General features: G+C 46.5%; 1 protein-coding gene across 9 annotated transcripts in view; it reads left to right on the top strand.

Moving 5' to 3' along the window:
- Window positions 1–997: 997 nt before the first annotated feature.
- The window catches only part of ZDHHC5 (zDHHC palmitoyltransferase 5), a 493,091-nt gene continuing 478,238 nt past the window's right edge, over window positions 998–15,850 (top strand). Inside the window, exon 1 of one of the 9 annotated variants that reach the window (XM_085651402.1) lies at window positions 998–1,018. The gene's annotated coding sequence lies outside the window, so the exon portion shown is untranslated. Of the gene's footprint in view, window positions 1,019–1,299; window positions 1,466–1,562; window positions 1,926–1,984; window positions 2,309–8,022; window positions 8,215–15,850 lie in introns of those variants that run through there. The other 8 variants (XM_085651403.1, XM_085651397.1, XM_085651400.1 and 5 more) reach the window with 8 other exon arrangements.

Raw genomic sequence — 15,850 nt, 5'->3', positions numbered from 1 at the left:
GTTATGCTTCTCATGGACATTGTGAAGGTCTGGGTATATACCGGAACTGGGTAACAAGATTATTTCTCTATTTCAGGGAATGATCAAAAGTTCGAATGAGGCAGTAATCCCAGTTTAACATCCTCCAGTGAAGAAGAGGAAGCGGAAGGGATGTCATTGGAATATGTATTGTGGACTGTCACAGGATTGGACTGTTGTTACCATGGAGACTACCCCCCCTATGGTTCATGGGATGTGTAGTCTATTGTGTTTATTGTGTTTTTTATACTATGGTCTTTTAACCTGCTATGCAAAATAAATTGAAGAAAGATATGCATAATCCTCGCCTCCTAGTCCTTAATAGAATTGAAACTTTCCTTCTCGTAAGCTAGGATATTTTTCATTATCTGCAAGACTGATATGTGATTGGACTATGGTTACCATGGAGACTGCTCCACAATGGTTGATGGGATGTGTAGTCTGTAATGTTTTACTGTTTTGGTTTAAAGTTTTTTTTAATACTGCTGTGAAAATAAAGTGAAGAAAGAAATGCATAATCCTGGCCTCCTTGTCCTTAATAAAATTGAAACTTTTTTTCTGGTTACCTAGGAAATCTTTCATTCCAGTCTGAAACCGAAATTTTTTGAGTTGGCCTTCTGTGATTGAAGGCAGGCTGGTGGCTGGTACACCACTAGAGGCTCGGAGAGCAGACCTGTCAATCTGCGGCAGCGTGCCCGCCCCCTGAGGTCACCGCGCAGGTAAGTGCGTCACGCGCTCGACCTCATTTGCTAACACGAACGGAAGATGGCGTCCGGGGTCGGGTCGAGGGGCGGGGCAGTTGGGGGCTCAAGGGGCGTGGTTTGTTTGTTGAATGACGTATAGAAGGGCAGCAGCTTCCAAAGGGCGTGGTTAAATGCTGCACGCAGCTCTGAACATCCGTGGGGGCGGGTATCTAACCTCTAGGGGCGGAGATTCTACGTGACCTGTATTGTGGACGTGACTCTGGACGAAAACCGACCACGTACAGTAGCAGCACCAGGTTATATTGAACAATGTCATATTAAAACAAAATAATAAGAGAGAAAAGGCTTTCTAGAGAATTAAAAGGTCTGTTGCACCCGTGTGGGCGGGGCCTAAATACGAGTTTTGCCCTTTTCTGAGAGCGCGGTCTAAGCACAGCTTGAAGTGACTTTAAGGGCGTGGCCTAAACACTACACGCCTTGTAGGCGTGGTGTTAGTAGTAGGGGCGGGGTTTCAGCTGTGGCTCCTCCTGGAGGGCCCGGTGGGCGAGGCTCGCGCCGGCCTGCGCTAACACACCTGCGGGGCGGGACCTCCGGGTCGGAGCGCCGTGCGCCTTCCGCGGCACGACGGTTGGCGGCGCATGCGCGTCGTGACGTCACGTGCGTGGGTCGACGCAGGGTGCGCGCGCAGACACCGGTGGAGGCCTGAGGAGGAGGCGGAGGCCCCGGGGAGACGCTGGCTGGAGGTGAGAGACCACTCTGGGTGGGGTCAGTGTGGAGGGGGCGGGGGCAGGCCTGGGAGCGCTCGGAGGGCAGCGGGGAGGCAGTCTCTACCCCTCTGTCACCTCCGGGAGCACAGGGCTCGTTGGGAGCAGGGCTGGTGTGTCACCCACCCTCCTGCAGACCTGGGGGCTGTCATGACCTCTCCCGGCCACCGTGACCGGCGAGGCCAGGGGCAGAAGAGGGAGGTGATGGGGTCAGACAGGTGCCAGGCACCCAGCTGGCTCCAATTGTCAAGAGGCCCCCAGAGAGCAGACGAGGCGCTGAACTCCCTTCTCTGGGGCACAGGGTCTCAGCCCCACTCCAGGCAGGCTCACTAATCTCAGGGGACCCAGGAACAAGAGGTGGGTGACACAACACTGGCCCTCCCCTCCAGGAACAAGAGGTGGGTGACACAACACTGGCCCTCCCCTCCAGGAACAAGAGGTGGGTGACACAACACTGGTCTCTGCTCGAACCCTCCACCCCCCCCAAGGGCTATATAAGCCACAGCCCAGGCAGGGAAGCCCGCAGCCTCCCAGGGCAGAAGGGCCAGGTGTATCGAAAACGACCCTCTCAATCCCGTGTCTTTAGACCACCGATAAAGTGTCTGGATAATAGAGGAAATTCATGTTAGCAGTTACACTGCACTCCAGTCATGGCTGTTGACCTTAAACCTAATGGACAAGCTGCACATCCCAATGGACAGACCGGGCCCGGCCCCTCCGATTCACCTTTGATTCGACACTCCAAGAACCCATTGTAGAGAGGACCAGACAAGCGTGCCCCCTACTCTGTCTTGTGAAAAAAAGTGGAACTTTTTCTCCCAGGTAAATACTTCAGAACAGCAAATCAAGTCCTCTCCCAAGTAGATGGAGGGAACGTCATGCTTAGAGGCACCCCAGAAACCACACTCGCTCCTCTGAAAGACCCCCCCCCCCTCCCCAGCAGCAGAGCAGAAAAAATACAACCACACCACAATCTGACCACTCTACACTGCTTCCCGTCCATCTTTATGGTCCTCTGCATCTTTTTAAGGCCATCTACTCTAAGACTCCTGTCTGCATATCTCAGAAACTAATAATATTAGAGGAGCTCCCACACCTCCTGATTAGAGCACAATCCTTTCGGATTTGGTACAGCATGTTTTCTGACATCAAAATAGCACTAACCTAATTCAATTCGGGAGGAAATAAAAACTCATACCTTCAAGGAACATTACTTTAGATAAGCACACATCTCACTCCGTTCCACTGGCACTACCTCCTTAAACCGGGCCCCACTGTAACTTGGTCTTTTGCTACAGCTAGGAATGCGCATTAGAAATACCCTTGGAACACCGAAACCTAATTTTAATACCATGATCTCCCAAACAACCCTCCTCACCTATCCTTCCTTTGACTCATCCCAAAACTCATTTTACTAGTATGATCTCCCAAATCCATTTCTAGAGATTCTTCCCTCCTCTGTCTTCTCTTAAATATATCCCAAACCTCATCTTACTACTAGGATCTCCCAATAAACACTTATTAGACCCTTCCCTATCCCCCCATTATCCTATTCAATCCAACCTACAGACTCGTATGTCCGCTGCTCAAATGAACTCAAATTTTCACAATACTAACCCACCACTAATCCTGTTTGGGTTCCAGAGTAGCGTGCTACTCGCCGAAAAGCGCTTTGGTGCCTTGTCAGGGGTAGTAAGCGCTATATAAATACAATTACAATGCAAAACACAGGTCAATACGTTTCTCATTTAACACATCTTTTGGCAGCATTGCCAGTTTCAGTAATGAAACAAATACACAACTGTGTCGCCCTGTTAGATGCTTGTGTTTAGATTGTGTATTTCCTAAAAGGTTTTGAATATGGAATGTTTAGCTCCTTCTTGGGTGTTCCTGCTGAACCATTTGGTCCAGACGGCTGTGATAAGTACCATTGTAGAGAGGGGCATTCTGGATGAAGCAGAAAACGGTAATCGCATTAATATCTTCTGTATCGTGGTTGAATTCTTCAGAGCTCTGCACTTATGCCTTTGGCCTCTTTTAATAGAAATGTCACCTGTCTCTATTACACAGGAAAGCTGTTAAGTTAACGTAGCTTGAACTATTACAGGGGTTATTTTTATTGTGACGTTTTCACACAGAACCCGTCTTGAGCACATAAGGAAGAGAAACATGCTGATTAACCAGTGAGGAATCAAGGACTGATATCAGGAAATCAACTCCTACTGTACAGGTGCTAGCATTTTTTTGTATTTTTATTTTTTTACAAATTAATTGGCTTATCCTGTATTTTTTCAGGCCGATTATAGGATTGAGTAAGGAGGCAATTCCTGTGAAGGTACAACGCCATCAGCGAGAAGGGTCTGTTGGTGAAGGGCTAGCCAGATTTGAATTAAGTTTACTGACAGGCTGAAAATAATTTGAAATGTGTGAGGGAGTTGACCAACAAAGCATAGTTAGAAAAATGATGGTGACTGCGTTTAACAATTAATTGACAAAATTAGTGTATATGGGAATTTGGTTTCGGGCTTATTATCTTTTCTGAATATAATTAAGTTGATTGCACACTTTGGCAAATCTGACCTTTATCCAGTGCTTTTGAAAGCCTCAGTGTATGTTAAAATCAACAAGTTTGACACCCTGAATCAAGCTTGAAGGGGTGTTTTATTTCTCATGAGGCCTGCTTTTTAGGTCTCGCCTATGTAGCACGCATGCGCTGCATAGGAGGGCCTTTAGCCGTTGCTCTGCTCATTTTCAAGCACACACTCGTGCTTGTGGCGGCATCCACCTTACTGGAGAGCGAGCAGCGGCGCGCCACAAGTGTAGTGCTTGAAAATGAGACTGCTCTTCCAAGGACGCGCGTGCCACTCGCGGGCTCACCTCTTCGACTACGTCGCGGGTGCTGTTTATAGTGCGTTTGCTTTCACTTTCTCCCTGCTGCTCTGACTGAGACCTTGTCTCATTGCCTGCAGTGCGCTACTTTAACTCTACGGCTTCCCGACAGACGGCGCACCAGAGTCCCTGGACTTCTAGCCCCCCAAGGCGCCTGCGGTCCCCACTTTTCAGGTCTGCTACAAGCACGGACTAACAGCAATGCTGTGGCATGATGTAGCACCCTGGATTGATACATAGCGCCGTCTGCCTTCAACGCATTTGCGCCCTGTTTTCTACTGGTGCTGGCAGTTACATTTTCTGAACCCATCACCAGTACTTTCTTGAGTCACACTCTGACCTCTGACAGATACTTCCCGCACTGGAGGAGCGCTGAGGATTATGCGGTTTGGTGCCTTCCTTCCTTAGGACGGGACATGCCCGACCGACACTCGCGCCATCTCTCCTCTCTCTCAGTAAGTCTTACCCGGTCAGAGAGCTTTTCCATGGCGCAAACCTCCCTGTGTACTCTTATGGGCAGGCGTGACTTCTCCTTTTATCACTCGCATGGGAAAGCCGCCACTCATTCTTTTATCCCTTCATCACCACATACCTTAGGTTTCATACCCTTTCATGGGGCAGTCGCAGCTCCTTGTTTTATCACTCCATCACCACTGCCTTAACTTTCATACCAGCGGCTCCCTCTTTTATCACCTCCTCAGACCCGTTCTTAACTTTTATGTTTGTGCGGCCTACCGTGGCACCTGGTTGCATGTTTTAAATTTTTTTTATTTAATCACTATGGTGTGTCTTCATGGTCGCCATTTACATAACTTGAATTCCAGGGAGCCGTGCACATTTAACAGCCACTTCAGTGTCCGTAGGAGAGGAAGCGGAAGCCTCCCCAGCAGGTGAGGTAAGCTGCATAAAATAAGCTATGTTTCCGAGGCACTAACAGGCGCTCTTAAAGCAGCAGTCTGTCTGTTCTTTGTAACTAGGACATTCATCAGCGAGGCACTCACAGGCACTCTTACGCTAGCTGTCTCTGTATGGTGCAAAAACACCCTTGGTTAACTGACCAGCACAACAGCAACAAAATGTTTTGGCCATGTATGTAATCTTCCTGCAGCTGTCGAACTTGGTAGAATGTTAGCGTCTTACTACTGCATACAACCCTTTCCCAATCCCCCCTCCCCCCGCCATCGAAGTCCTGGACATCGTGCATTTTTATTTATACCTGCAAGCACCCACCAAGCGTGTTTGGAATATCTTCAGTCCTTCATCTAATGTCCCGCAGCTGTATAAATTGATGGAATGTTGGTGTGCTACTCCCAAATACATCCCGTCCAATTCCCGGACATCGTGTATTTTTATTCATTTCTGCACAGCACATGCAAAACATTCATCAACTAGGTACTAACAGGCGCTCTTAAAGCAGCATTCTCTGTAATGTCATTTGGTCTCATGGGTGTACAAGCAAGGCGATATTCCCAATCTCTTCTAAGTAGATATACCCCAGAAACAGTGGTGCAATTTTAAGTGTTTCAAATCGGATGTGGTGAGTTGCTTTTGTGTTTTTTTATAACTTAACAGATTTCAAACCACAAATGTCGATAAACTCCCAGACGTTGGCATTATATCTTGTTTGTGACGTCTGGAGAGTGGAGGAGAAGTGCTTGTTTTCAGGGCTTCTGAGTACTGACAGTAATACAGAACTTCTACTTTTACGGAGGCAGGAGGCTACAGAACGAATTCTGTGGTGACACTGTACCACCAGCCCTAGGCTGTACTACAACAGAGTGGAAAATAAATAGCTGTGGCATGTTTTAAAGTGTTATTTAAAAGTGTGGATACCTGGTAGCGCAAACTTTAATTTTTACCTTGCTCCATAGTTTACTAATCAATGTTAAAGCATCCGTTATTTGCAATAAAAAAAAAGAAAAATGCAAACCGCATTCCAAGCTTAAAAACTACTGGGGTGTAAAATTGTGTGGCCGGATTATTGACAGTATAATGTGCTGCATGGCTATAAGGTCCCAAAGGCGCATCCTATTGGCTATGCCAATGCTTGTTTCAGATGCTGGTGTTTGAGGTTTTTCGTAATGCTACCAGTATAGTTGTTGCAGCATGTCGCCCTGAGGACAGCCAAGTGTATGTCCAAAGACTAAATGAAACAACATTCATACTCTTTGTGAATTCCTACAAACTTTGGATTTTGTAGTCGTTCACTCCTGCTTGGAGGAACATTCCTCTTTTTCTCCTAGTCCTGTGGCCACAGCCCACCATGGTGAGTTTATCATGGTGACCCAAATATGTTGGGTCTCGATTCTGAATGCAGATTACAATTTGCGCATTTTCAGTTATGCTTGCATGTCTAAAGCTATCTCTTAACAAGTTTTATTAATAGACCTTATTTGCAATGCCAGGAAGTTGCATATAAGCCCCACATATGAAGGTTCCTGGGTTACTGCTGTGTTTACCTGGGTGAAGTGAGTAAAAAAGAGGTGACTGTTGCTTCTGCTTTGAGCTCAGCCCAGCGTTGAAATAAGGTCTGTCATGACAGATCATTTGGAAGTTATAGCACGTAATTCAAAGCTGTTGTGTGTTCCTGAAAGATTGAGAAATGTGTACTCAAGTGAGCAGTGAGGTTGCTGCGTTTTTCAAGTAAGAGAGAAGTTAGAATGTGTACAAAATAAATGGACATGAGCCCGAAGTAGGCGTATGAGAGAGAACAGTGGACGAGTGTGACTTTTGCGAACATAAAGTGTAGAATGCATTTCTTAAAGTACATTTTGCTATGTTGAGCTGTCACCTTCTTTATTTTCTTTTTTTTTTTACACAAGTTAATGTAAAGATTTTCTTGTTGAAGGCGCGTATCTCTTACATTGAACATAATTGCTAAAACAAAATATAGAAAACTGAGGGCTGAACCTTGAATACATTTGAATTAATGAATCACTTACATTGTGAATATAAAACCGACCTGATAAGAGTTGTGGTAATATCGGTCTTGTCAGTTTCGGCAGAGAGGGACAGAGGGGTACAATAACATATCTTGTGACCACAAATTGTTTTGTGGTGGCTGTTCATTTCTGCATTGTTTATGCTCCAAATTGGCCTGTCAGGCTACCGATGTTTGAAGTTCTGCTGCTGCCACCATCCCAAGGCACATGCTTGATGTATTTGTCTTATGTGTATAGCATGGACTCCACCGAAAGGAAGTGGAGCTCTGTCCATTCAGTCAGTGAACCCTCATGTACAGCGCCCAGGATTGGGGTGGGCAGATGCCAGAAACAGCATCAATTCTACTCTGTTCTGTTCCACATAGTACCTATAACTGGTGAATTTCAGTTTTTGTTTAAAATGTTATGTTATAACTGACCTCTTCACCGAACTATAACGCCATTTTAGTCTTTCTTTTTTCAGTGAATTTCTGCATATTGTTTTTAACGTAAAGGCATTTTGTTTTAATCCTACTTTACTACACTGTCCCCCATACCCAGTGGTCAGCCATGCATGGCGTGAAGTGGGGACGAGACCTGGAGGGCACCCATGCCCTGCCCCCCCCCCCCCTCCCCCGGAGATTCTGTGCACCATGTAAAATGTTTTGGGGCCCTTCCACAGAAAATACTTTTTCTCCTGTGAACACCGGATTTGTTCGCCCGCAGACTCTGGCTCCGGCCAAATCCGCGAGTCTGCACCACACTGCACCTGCTGCCCACGGCCTGAGTTCGAGTGGCCCAACACCATGAGGAGGTCTCCCCGGCGATCCTGACCCGAGATCTGGTGATCACCGACCTGCCTCAAATCTTCCAGCAAAACCTGCAGCCTCTTTCTGGAGGATCCCGCGGCCGGATTTGGTAAGAGAAACCCGACCCCTAAAGACACCCCTCTCCCCAAGTCCCACGGCCTTGGGTGGCCCAACCGACGGTGTCCCAACAATCCCCAGGCATCCCAACTTACCTCTCCAACTGGTGGTCACCTCCAGAAGATCTTTGTCCCCGAGACTGCAGTCTTTGTTGAAACCGAAGAATCCCCATTGAAATCAATAGGGCACCGACACCAAACCAGCACCCTGCACTCAGCCACCACTGCGCCGCTGCGGGTGTACTTTGGGCGCTAACTCAGATCCCCCTTTGCCCTGAGCCTACCACCAGGAGCTTTGTAAGCAGCCACCAACCAGAGGTCTCCTATCCCCTATTGGATAACATTGGGCCTCAGCATTCTGCACCCGTCCGCACTAGTGCTGCTTAGGGTGTTTTGAGAGTGCATCCTTTTCCCTGGGGTCCCCTGAGTCTACCCCTTGCACCTTAACCCCAAAGACCAAGTACTTTCATGGTAACCGATAACTTAATTTCTCTTCATAGGAATACATTGACTGATTTTCTCTGAAAAAAAGTGTGGAGTTCATTTGTATGAAAACCTGAATAACTACACCTGTTCAAAACTGATTTTTACTTACCTTTTCTCTGGATAATATTTTGCAAGGCATTTATTTCACTTGCATGTGCCAGGCTTGGCTTGGTTCTAGAAATAAAATAACTTCATAATATTTTTATACAAACAAAATTGGTCAGAGTTCAGTCTTTGAGTGTGTGACGTGAGTTGCTGATTGAGTGTGTACAAAAAAATGCCTAACACTACCCTCTGATAAAGCCTTACTGCTCCCCCACACTACCGCAAATAGAGAGAAAGGTGCTATCTACTTTTACCTCCGCCTACCTTTGGGGTTCCACCGGACTCTGTGCACACTATACCTCATTTTGGTGTAGTATATACAGAGCCAGCTTCCTATATTGATGGATCAGTGGTGGGATATTGTGAGAAAGTGCCCTCTTTCTGCACGGTTACCCCCACTTTTTGCTGAATTGCTGATGTACTTTGACTGAGTGTTCCCTGGGCTCCAGCTAATCAGGTACCCAGGGCCTATCTTCTTTACCTAAAACTGCATTGAAGCCTAAACCCAATTGCAATCTCTGACCACAGGTTAACCCCTGGTAAATGGAGAAAAAGCCTCTGAGGGCTGCAGCACTGATTGTGCCGCCCTTAGAGGTCCTGTACCCTTACACACACAAACTGCCTTTGCGGGCTGCGTGTTTTGGTGCAGAACAAAGTGAAGAGTCGACACGGCACACATCTCTGTGTGCCATGCATACAAACCGCGGCCCTGGCATAGATCAGTCACCCCTCTAGCTGGGTGCCGTATGTCAGTGGTGAGGGTACAGGTGCATGAGCTGTGTACCCCTACAGTGTCTAAGTCCATTCTTAAAATCAGGGAGAGGGGGGGACCAGGAGCCAGTTAATGGTCCAGTGCCTATGCTCCGCAAAGTCAATGAGGTAATCCAAATGAGGCACTGTTTGGTAGTGAGTGTTGTCGAAAGGCAACCTACACTTACACAAAGGTAAGAGGTGAAACAGAGGGAGATACTAGGTCAGGGACTTGGTGATTGGGGTGGGAAGAGGCACAAATTGTCTCTTGTAGCCCTCACACATCCTGAAGGATATCATGCTTCATCATCGGGCGGTTGCTCCTCGTCTGGCCGGCGGTGCAATGCCCTATGGGTCCCCCGAAGGGTCTCTTTAGCGGTGATCTTTTAGAGAACTGCCAAAGGGTGCATGTGGGTGCATGTGGGTGTGTGGATCTAAGTATCATGTGAGAGGTGAGGGTGGTGCGTGCAGTGCAAGTTAAAATTACCTAAGGGTTTCCCAAAAAAGTGGTAATTTTTAATAAAGAGGTACCCTTGGTAGACTAAAAAACCCGTAGGTTAACAGTTGAGAATCGAGACGCAATGTGTCCGGGTAACTAAGCTATGGTCGACCTGTTTCACGCCTGGAGAGGTCAGGAGGATCCTTGGCGTTTCATCAGGACCGGGGGTGATGGTGATGTGAGGTGGGTGCACAAACGTATTAGTGTGAGTGGGGTACCATTAGCCCTCTCACAGATCCAACAGGGGGTAAGTGAAGTTGCCTCCTACACTAATTGTGAGTGGCTCTTAAATAAGTTATTCCCCCTTTGATCGCGACCTAAAAGAGGAGCAAAAGTTACTCCATGAGTTTAGCGGCGTTGGGTGCCCACACATTCTTGGGGGTTTACTCTGGTGTCGGCTCTAGAAACCTGCCCCATCCAGACGTTAGCTCGTAGGTAGTCCATTCTTAGACATTGTAAGTGCAGTTCTGCCATTAAGAGTATATGGTACTGGGAGTTTGTCATTATGAACTCCACAGCACCATAATGGCTAAACTGAAAACGGGGAAGTTTGGTATCAAACTTCTCAGCACATTAAACCCACACTGATGCCAGTGTGGGATTTAATGAAAAATGCACACAGAGGGCATCTTGGAGATGCCCCCTGAAAACTAACCCACCTCTAGTGTCCAGGCTGAGTGGCTGCTTTCAGCTGCCACCCCCAGACACGTTTTTGTACAATGCACATCCTGGGATGAGGTGTCAAGCCTCCTTCCCCAGGATGGGTAGGGTTAACGAAGGGTAAGCTTCAAAGGCTTGCTGCCTTTGTGAGCTTCCCCAGGCCACTTGCTGCTCTCAGCAACTGACCCCCACTTTGGACGGGAGAACCAGTGGGAAAAACAAGTGAGTAAGAGCGGTGTGCCCACCTCTGCCAACTCCACCCAGAAGACCTTCATCTCCCTGCCTGCATAGCTTTTGCACACCGGAGGTTCTCCATTGAAACCAACAGGGCGCCCGATGTCGAAACAGCACCTTGCACCCGGCCGCCCTAGTGCCGCTGACGGTGCACCTTTGCTGCTAATTTGTTTCCCCATTTGCCCTAAGCTAAAGTCCAGGTGGTTTGCTCCCACAACCCTATGGCCTGCTTGCCTGCAGCCACCAATCGGGGGCCCCCTATACCCCTTTGGATAACATTGGGCCTCAGCAACTGGCCGCCCTAGTGCCGCTAAGGGTGCAACGAGAGCGCATCCTTGACCCTGGGAGAACCCTTGTTCTAACCCCAGAAGCTCAACTCCAAAGACCGATTACTTACCTGGTAACCGTTAACTTCATTTCTCTCCATAGGAAGCCATTGACTGTTTTCTTTGAAAAATGTTCTAAGTGTGGAGTTTACTTGTATGGAAACCAGAAAAATAACTGTGCAAAGCTGATTTTACTTACATTTTCTCTAGGAAATGTCCCTGTGTGATATCTAGGCTTTAGAAAAAGTAATCTCAAAAGTAACATAAAAGTAACTTACCTGTAATTTTCATTGCAAATTCGATACACAGTATATGTACAGCATTTCACAGTATTGCATTACCAGTAATTCAAACTGTAACCATTTCAAAGTACATTTACAATTGCATTTCAAACTGTATTTTCTTCACAGTATCAACTTACCTGTGCCAGGCTTGCTTGGTTCTAGAAAATAAAATAACTAAAAGAATATTTTTATATAAAACCAATTGGTCTGAAGTTCAGTCTTTGAGTGTGTGAAATCATTTGCTGATTGAGTGGGTTCATCAAGGGCTTCTACTTCTGAAGCATGGAGAAAATATGGTATAACAACCGCCATCCAACTGGCGCTGTCGTAACAGTGTGCCGACATCTTGGGATTGGTGACAGCGCACATGCAGCAGCGGGTCTAGGTTTATCCCGTACTGGCCATCCAGTGCAGCGCCATGTACGTGATGCAATCTTTCTTCTTCTGTGTGGTGGCGGTCAAGGAATCTACAGATGTTCACCCCAAGTTTATGCGCATGTTTACTATATAACGCTGGCACATTCGAGGGGTAGGAACACTTTTTATAAGCACACACACGGTGCAGGTGTCGGAGAACTATGTGAGAACATTTTGTGATGCTGTCGTATTTGGGGCCCACTACATGCGCATGTTGGTCTTCATCTATGAGCTGCCAGTGCTCGTAGGTGATACATGACAAGGTTAGCTGTTTCCTATCCCTGGTACTATTCCCTGACTACGGATGTCCAGATTTCAGATTGTCATGTATCCATTATTCCTTTTCTTGGAACCATAGAGACAGTGTGGGTCAAGTCGTGTTAGATACCGCTCACAGGAGGTTTTGCTGGTTTTGGTCTGGGTGCAGTTTAAAAAAAAAAAACACGAGACAAAGAAAAAGAATTTGCATGTTTAGAGTTCATATTGGAGTAATGTTCTTCATTTGCATGTTGTTTTTAGTGATGCCAAGGTAATACATGGGTCTTATGTCCACTTTTATGGAGAAACCGTACATCGATAAATATTCCACATTTTTATATGCTACGCTATGTATGTTAGTGGTTTTTATATATTTGAATGTCTGCATTTTCACATTCTATTCTACAGGTATGTTGAGATTTTACTGTACATATTTTGCAACTTTGCTACATTACACTGTTACAATGAATGTTATATCCCTTACGCATGGATTGCGTTATGGGATTAGTTGCCCATTTCTGGAAGTCTAGATACCTTTATGAGAGGCAGTTCCTATAGCTTAGCTGGTTTTTACTGTTTTTTGTTTATCTCACTCCCTTACATGAGGGACGGGTATGAAGTTTGGTTCCATATTTACACTCCCTTACATGAGGGAGGTTCTAGTCTCTTGGTGGGTGGTTTCCCACCTTTCTGTATTGTAGTTACACAACTTTACATGTGGGATCTGTTGATGGTGTGTAAGTCGCCATGCGCTACATGTCTTGTCTATACGGTGTGTAAGTCACCTGTTGCTGCATGTATACATTCATTTGTTGAAGAGTGTGTAAGTCACCTTGTGCTGCACGTTTGTTGTACAATGTGCATAAGTCACTTTGTGCTGCACGTCTCGTTGAATGGGTGTCAGTCTCATTTACACGTGTTACATCGATTCCCTTACTCGGGGTATGTCTTTAGGGGTCATATCCCATTTACACGATTCAAGTCAGAAAGCCTTATAAGAGGGATGTAAAATTCTGTTTACACTTTTTGTTCCCTTATAGTTGGGATCATAGTTTCGGGGTACGTTTCACCCTTTGCTACGTGTTGCATATTATTCTCAATTGTTTTATTGGGGAGGATGGGTTATATTGCTTGACAACTTATTTGATTTTGCTTGTAAGTTGATTTACCCTTCCATTCTGGTTATTTGTCTGTTCAGACTCTTGTGATGTATTTTAATTTGCATCCCTGAGTTTTGAACTACTTTTTACATGTGTACATTCTTGTGTAAGTTTCGCTCATGTTGTATCGTTCTTTTCATTTAAAAGGAGGGGGATATGTTATATCCTGCTTATTTAAGTATATGTATCCAAGTTTACCTATCTCCCAGCTGCTCGGCCAGTGTGAGTGGAATGTTGGTGTGACTGTGAACCTTGGAATGCTTGGGTGCGTGTGTGGATGAGTGGTGACAGTTGGGAGATGGGCTGAGCAGCAGGCAGGCTACTCCTGGTGGGGCTGTGGTATAAGGATTACCAGGCTAAAGGGCAGATGGACATGGAAACCTACTAATTGTACTTTAATGCCATCCTGCAACCTGAACTTAATAAAGAAACACTTAAAATACAACTCGGCTACGTCTGGTAAGATGCAATAGAGTTCCTACTAACTTTAGCCCATGACAATGCCCTGGCTGGACATCTGGGCTAAACAAAAACCTGAGAAAGGCTAGTTAGCCACTTTTACCGGCCCCAGATGTCTCAGAAAGTAAAGAAGATTCAGCTCCTGTGTCACCTGTCAAGCCAGTGGCAGAACGGATGGACACCCAAAGGCCCCCTTGATTCTACTACCAGTAGTTGGGGTTCCCTTTTGAAAGGGTAGGTGTGGGTATAGTGGGCCTACTTGAACCTCCCACAGCATCAGGAAACAAATTCATACTAGTGGATCATGCCACTAGGTATCCTGAGGCAATTCCCCTTAGGACTACTACATCTCCTGCAGTAGCCAAAGCCCTTATTGGTATCTTCACCAGGGTAGGGTTTCCTAAGGAGGTGGTTTCAGACAGAGGGTCAAACTTCATGTCTGCTTACCTAAAACACATATGGAAAGAGTGTGGAGTGCAGTACAAGCTTACTACACTCTATCACCTACAAACCAATGGTCTTGTTGAGAGGTTTAAGAAGACCATGAAAGGCATGATTATGGGGCTTCCTGAAAAACTCAAAAGGAGATGGGATGTCCTCTTACCATGCTTACTTTTCGCCTACAGAGAGGTGTCTCAGAAGGGAGTAGGGGTTTTCCCCTTTGGACTTCTGTTTGGCCATCCTGTTAGGGGACCACTCTCTCTTGTAAAAGAGGGTTGGGAGCAGCCTCTCCAAGAGCCCAAACAAGACATTGTGGACTATGTACTAGGCCTAAGGTCCAGAATGGCAAAGTACATAGAAAAATCTTCCAAAACTCTTGAGGCCAGCCAGGAGCTCCAAAAACACTGGTATGACCAAAAAGCTGCACTGGTAGAATTTCAACCTGGGCCAAAGGTGTGGGTTTTGGAGCCAGTGGCACCAAGGGCTCTCCAGGACAAATGGAGTGGCCCTTACCCCATCTTAGAAAAGAAAAGTGAGGTCACCTACTTGGTTGACCTGGGCACAAGCAGGACACCAAAATGTGTGATCCATGTGAACCACTTTAAGCTTTTCCATGACCGGGCTGACATCACAACACTGATGGCGATTTATGAAGATCAGGAGACAGAGTGAACCACTCCCTGGCCTCCTCTCATACAGCCCCAAAGATGGGTCAGTGGATAGTTGTCTTTTCAGACACCCTTACTGCCCAACAGCAGACTGACTGCAAGCAAGTCTTGCAACAGTATGCTAAGCTCTTTTCCTTAACCCCTGGTCAGACAAACTGGTGTACCCATGATGTGGACACTGGGGACAGTTTACTTGTCGGAAACAAAATCTATCGTCAGTCTAATCAAGTTAAGGAGAGCATCAGATCTGAAGTTGGCAAGAAGCTGGAGTTAGGGGTTATTGAACCCTCTGAGATCCCCTGGGCCAGCCCAGTGGTTCTAGTCCCCAAACCTCATCCCCAGGGTGGAAAGAGAGAAGTGAGGTCTGTGTGGACTATAGAGGGCTCAACTCTGTCACCAAGACTGATGTTCACCCTATCCCAAGAGCTGATAAATTGATAGATAAGTTAGGTGCAGCCAAATTTCTAAGTACCTTTGACTTAACTGCAGGGTACTGGAATATTGGCATGGCACCAGGAACAAAAGAAAATACAGCATTCTCCACACCTGATGGGAATTACCAGTTCACTGTTATGCCTTTTGGTTTAAAGACTGCCCCTGCCACCTTCCAAAGGTTGGTGAATTAAGTCCTTGCTGGATTGGAGTCCTTTAGTGCAGCACATCTAGATAATATTGCTGTCTTTAGCTCCACCTGTTAGGATCACCTGATCCACCTGGGGAAGGTTTTAAAAGCCATGCAAACTGAAGGCCTAACTATCAAGGCATCCAAATGCCAGATAGGGCAGGAAACTGCGGTATACTTGGGCCACCTTGTTGGTGGAGGCCAAGTGCAACCCTTACAGCCCAAGATCCAGGCTATATTGGACTGGGCAGCTCCAACAA

This window comes from Triturus cristatus, chromosome 4_1, assembly GCF_964204655.1.
Source record: "Triturus cristatus chromosome 4_1, aTriCri1.1, whole genome shotgun sequence".
NCBI classification, from domain to species: Eukaryota; Metazoa; Chordata; class Amphibia; order Caudata; family Salamandridae; genus Triturus; species Triturus cristatus.
This window is presented reverse-complemented; position numbering and strand designations above follow the sequence as displayed.